This window comes from Zootoca vivipara, chromosome 6, assembly GCF_963506605.1.
Source record: "Zootoca vivipara chromosome 6, rZooViv1.1, whole genome shotgun sequence".
NCBI classification, from domain to species: Eukaryota; Metazoa; Chordata; class Lepidosauria; order Squamata; family Lacertidae; genus Zootoca; species Zootoca vivipara.
In genome coordinates this window covers 18,606,496-18,612,713 of record NC_083281.1, presented here as the reverse complement: position 1 = coordinate 18,612,713, position 6,218 = coordinate 18,606,496, and positions in this window count along the sequence as shown.

Genomic DNA, 6,218 nt, shown 5'->3' with positions numbered 1-6,218 from the left:
GGTGTTAGGGGGGGCACACACGTCGTGCTTCTTTTGGGGTAGCTTTGCCAACCCCGGAATAAAAGATCTTGCAAGGATTCTTTGCGACAATCAGCCGAGTTTCTTAATCATGAATGTTTCCCACCTCCGTGGCATACTAGTCAGAAAATGAGCGTCACGTTTTGAGGAAAGTTTGAGAAGGAAGAATATCAAAGGAGCAGATCAGGAAGCCTAAAGATGGGCAGCAGAACTGCAGAGTCAGGGAACACTCTTGAGGGAGTAGATGATGAGAAGCAAAAGTCATAAACACATTAATAAAATGGCTGGTTTTTACATAAAATGACAAAATTGCAGATGCTTTCGCATCTATTTACGGACTCGGGTTTGGAAATGTCAGGATTGTTGTGGAGTAACAAAATGGGTCCCAGGAGAGAAAACTGGGTTAGGAACACTCAGGGCAATTTCCTCATCAGGGAGAAAAACCTAAATTAAACACTACTTTGTTTTAGCATGATGTTTGTTCCTAGGCTTGCATGTTTCAAATCGGATCGGAAAACCATCTTAGGGCAAAGTCCCATGGAACTGTAATCCAAGCTCACACGATAATGTATAAGTGGAACAATTTTTCTCCCCTGTGTCGAATGACGTCTGCACTTTGGGCTTAAATTAAATCATTTCTACCAGGCAAGCACAAAACTCGCTCCCTTAAACATTTGGCAATTACGTTTGAGGTTCCAGGTAGAAATAATTCACTTCCATGCAGATCTGAGCCCTCAGCACTTCATTTCTGAGAAAGGGGTAAGCCCCTCAGGTGGATAGTAATAGTAGCAGGAAAAATTGCAAGGGAATGTGTGCGGAAGGTGGTCAGAACCTCTGGTGGATAGTGGGCACTGGGTGGGTTTCTCTCTCATTCTCCCTTGCGAGAAAATAATAATGACCTATCATACAGAGTTGCTGTAAAGGCTTGTCTACATTGTAGTTTAACACTGATAGGAATAATAATAATTTATTCCCTATACCCCGCCCATCTGGCTGGGTTTCCCCAGCCACTCTGGGCGGCTTCCAACAAGAGATTAAAAATACATTAAAACATCAGTCATTAAAAGCTTCCCTAAACAGGGCTGCCTTCAGATGTCTTCTAAACGTCAGACAGTTGCTTATTTCCTTGACATCTGATGGAAGGGCGTTCCACAGAGCGGGCGCCACCACCAAGAAGGCCCTCTGCCTGGTTCCCTGCAACCTCACTTCTTGCAGGGAGGCAACCGCCAGAAGGCCCTCGGCGCTGGACCTCAGTGTCTGAGCCGGATGATGGGGGTGGAGATGCTCCTTCAGGTATACTGGGCCTTTGAGGCCGTTTAAGGCTTTAAAGGTCAGCACCAACACTTAGAATTGTGCTCAGAAACGTACTGGGAGCCAATGTAGATCTTTTAAGACCAGTGTTATGTGGTCTCGGCGGCCGCTCCCAGTCACCAGTCTAGCTGCTGCATTCTGGATTAGTGGTAGTTTCCGGGTCACCTTCAAAGGTAGCCACATTGCATAGAGCATGTTGCGGTAGTCCAAGCGGGAGATAACCAGAGCATGCACCACTCTGGCGAGACAGTTTGCGGGCAGGTAGGGTCTCAGCCTGCATACCAGATGGACCTGCTAGACAGCTGCCCTGGACACAGAATTGACCTGCTCCTCCATAGACACCTGTGAGTCCAAAATGACTCCCAGGCTTGCACACCTGGTTCTTCAGGGGCACAGTTACCCCATTCACAACCAGGGAGTCCTCCACACCAGCCCGCCCCCTGTCCCCCCAAAACAGTTTTGTGTTCTTCCAGTAATCTGTTATCTATAGGACCTTCTGCTCCAAATCCCTGCCTTCCCACATTTTTTCCTCCTTTGAACCATATTTTCTCATACCCTCTCCATTCCAGAGTGCCCCTGCAGGGAGGGAGGGATTTTGAGGAAGATGTCCTATGGACAACGGCAAATTAATTAATTGAGGCACAGGAAGCTTACGATTCACGTTAAATGACAGTGTGGGTGAGCCCTAAGTGTTAGTGGTCACAGGCAGCCTCAAGAGAAATTCCCAGCTATATTCCTGAGAATGTGCCATATTTCCGTTTTGCTCAGTGAGGAGTTCTGTGTAACTTGGAAGTCTGCACACTGGCAAAAACCACTCCAGAAAATGATATTATCTAAATTTACCATATCTTCCTTTCAGGTAGACACTAAGTGGGAACCCCACATTGCACGTTGTTCTGGGATACTCTTAAAGAATTCTTCGAAGATAAGAGAGCCACCACATTCCTACCCCTCTCACCCGCCAGTCGCCAATGTTCACTGTATATTTGCATCTATCCAGATTTGAAGTGCCTAGGATAAATAGCTTTATTTGTAGTTCAATGGGGGGTCACTTTCTGTGACTTTTGGGATTGGCTGCTTGTGTTTAGTATGAATAAGTAAAATAAAATATTCACTGGAGTATAGTTTACATTCTTTGCGTCTCCCTGTCTGAACATATCAATCCTTGTCATTGAGGAAGAGAAGCAAAAGTTCGCCAAAGGTCAGAGAGGCCCAACGCTGGGGGTAAAATAATAATAAAAGGAACTAGGTATTGGAAAGGCATGTTTGCAAATACTGTAATTTTAACCCACTGGTGTTTTTTATTTCTCTGTATGTATTTATTTGATTTCTAAGTTTATTTTCCACTACTAAAGGCTTGAGTAGCCACTTCACTTCTGCATTTCCCGGAAGGAGTCTCTGTTCCAAGCTGTCGTGCATTACTTTTTAATATTAACTGGAAAGCCATTACCTACAGATACATTGCGTCCAGCGTCAGAGTACTATTTCTCTGAATACTAGTTGCTAGGGAACACAAACAGGACGGGGCAATTGCCTCCATGCCCTGCATGTCGGCTTCCCAGAGGCCGCTGTGGGAACAACATCCTGGGCTGGACCAGGAGGGCCTTTGATCTGATCCAGCAGCCAGCATTTTCTCAAGTTCTTATGTACTTTCACAAAGCACTTAACTTACCTTCAAACTCTGATAATACAGCACCCGGAGAGAGGACAAAATTTGGTGACACCCCCCCCCCCCACATTTTTATTATTTTCACAATTCCATTTAGTGCCATTGCTTTTTATGGATCTTCTCAGCAGGTACCCATATAAATATGTGCATTATGTCACATGAAGGCTGGCAACATCAACCCCATCAAGAGGGAATCCCTTGCAGATGACTGAAGGCCTGGAGACAGTCAGGTTGTGTATCCATAGCAGTGACCAGAGGAGGAATGACCGCTGGGAGGAGGGCAGAGAGAAGAAACGCCATGATACATCGGCATCAGCACAACCGGACACCTTCATATGCCCCAGCTGCAACAAAACATGACTCTCCCATATCGGTCTCTGCAGCCGCAGCAGGTGCTGCAACTTTCTAACAGTTTGACTCCACGCCCAAAGGTGCATTCCTCCCTCCCAAAACACAGATGCATGCTAACAAGGCATTGAAAAATCCAGCAAGCCCCTCATTCTGCCCTGCCCTGTTCTGCCCTTTTTTGTGACTTTTTTGGGTCACTTCCGGGTTTAGCACAATGCATGGTCACAGTTGAACACATATCAGACGTGCCTAAAACGGCAGACCCTCCAAGTGTCCTTATTTTCCAGGGACACCCCTGATTTAGAGAGGCTGTCCCAGTTTCTGATTTGATGCCAGAATGTCCCGCTTTTCCTTATGATGTCCCTGTTTTCATTGGAGAAATGTTGGAGGGTACGGGGTTACCTGGCCCCTGAGCTGTCTGAAGACAATCCTGTATAGGGAAGTTTTTTTTATGTTTAATGTTTTATTATTATTTTTATATATGTTGGAAGCTGCCCAGAGTGGCTGGGGTATAAATAGTAAAATTATCATTATGGAATGGGACGTCCCTATATTCTCCAGAGAAATGTTGGAGGGTATGAAACGATTGCTGCCTGCACATTTCACCATAGTGCATGAGCTGGCTGTGACCAGATGACCTGTACAGGTGCTGCTAACTGCTGATGGGACAATCTCCTCATTGTAGGATTCCTTATATTTAATGGGACTTGACCTGGCAGAGAGCTTTTCAAATAGAGGAATAACCTCTGTGAAGTTGGATATCCTAGAACTATGTGATCATAGGGTGTCCAATTATTTGCAGTTTTGCATTTATATATTAAATGCAGAATTGCCTCAGCAGGTTCATTCTCCATTTTAAAAAATTACATAGGTACTGAGAATGACCCTTCTTTGCCTAAGATCTTGGAGAGCTGCTGCCAGTCAAGGAAGACAATACTGGGTTAGATGGACTGAACGAAAAATAATATGGTCTGATATAAGGCAGCTTTTTGGAAAGTTTTATACTACTGTATGTGTTTTGTGTCAGACAGGTTGCAGAGTAGATGGGGAGGGGTTTGGAGATGATTCTGCTACAAGATTTAATGTCTAGTGAGGTCCCTGCTCCTAGTGAAATTTGTAGGCCAGGTGCCCAGGGCTGGGCCTTTGGAATAAACCTTCCCTCTGAAATTAAAACGTGAATTATGTTTTTCGCTGTTTTGGCTTGGGTCATCTCTATTTCTGTCCTGGACCTTTGGTTGCATGATAAACAAACACCTTTAATAAAGAAAAAACGGAATCAGGGCTTCCTACTGAATTTCAAAGATATTTAAAGTATCATAAATGTTGCATTTTGTGGCACAAAGTAAAAACATACATTATTTCAAAGGCTTCTGACAAATCCGAATGATGTTGTTTGCTGCTCATGTGTGATACTGTTGTGTAGTGGGTCTTCAGTGATTTCAGCTCAGTGCAAATAAGAAGCAGGAGGCGAGGATCTGGTACAACATACAGTGCCTTGCCAGGACCTTCAGCTCTGCAAGGAATCTGGAGACCGATTCACCATCCTTCTGCCTTCTTTTTTGGAACTCGATGCGGCGTGTTGTCGTGGCTGCTGCTGGGGCAAGGTGCCTCGTGAGCTGGTCCATGATCTGCTTCAGCGTCGCCGTTTCTAGCGTGAGAGGAGCCACCAAGCCTCGGGCCAACTCGAAAACCTCAGCCCCACAGCAACTCAGGAAGACTGCCTTTTTCCTGTCGTCGTTGGTGATTCCTTGCGCTGTAGCAGCGAAACCAAAACGTTGCAGATATGAATCCCAGGCTTCTGCAGTTCCCGAATTAAATGGCTCAATGATTTTACTTCCTGCCATGGTGTACTCAGGAGCGTCTATGACTTCTTCCTCCTCTTCTTCTGATTCCGGATGCCGACCTCTGACATCCATTCACGGCAAGCCGGATCCCATCCTCGTCGCCAGCATGTTGTGTAGTGGGTCTTCAGTGATTTCAGCTCAGTGCAAATAAGAAGCAGGAGGCGAGGATCTGGTACAACATCTCTTTACTTCAAAGAACAAGTAAGAGCCAGAACACAGGGAATGGGGAAAACTGGGACTTATATAGTAACAGAGAACTAGCAGGGAAAATATACATTTTGGCGGGAACCAATGGCAAGGATTCCCTCCAGCGTAAACCAATCCAGCAGCGGATCCAAATCCTGCACTCTGAACCAGCAAATGATATATGTTCCCGCTGGAACTTATGCATTCAAATAAACACTGCAATGCAATACAATAAACTCTATATTACAATACATACTTGGCTGTGCTATTACTTTAATACACAACAGATACTGAGGCTTTTTCTGTTATCGGGGAGTTGCTTTGTGTATTTTTTTAAAAAAAATTGATTTGGGCATATTTCTGCATAAATATGTTTTTTGTTTTTTAAAATATATAGTGTGCTTTTATTTGTGCTTAAATTTTGCAAATTGCTTGGGAAAATTTCTGTGTAAGAAGTAGCCTATCCATCACGTACTGTTTTTGTTTGATTACAGGTAGGTAGCCGTGTTGGTCTGGGTCGAAGTAAAATAAAAAAATTCCTTCAGTAGCACCTTAAAGACCAACTAAGTTTTTATTTTGGTATGAGCTTTCGTGTGCATGCACACGCACACGAAAGCTCATACCAAAATAAAAACTTAGTTGGTCTTTAAGGTGCTACTGAAGGAATTTTTTTGTTTTTGTTTGAAACTTTGGTCTCCGAATTTTATTTGAACATGACATAAAAATAAACATAGGCTTTAGCTGAGATTCCTGAATTGTGGGGGGTTGGACTAGATGGCGGGGGGTTGGACTAGATGACCCACGGTACCATCAAACTCTATCATTCTATAATCCTGCCTTAA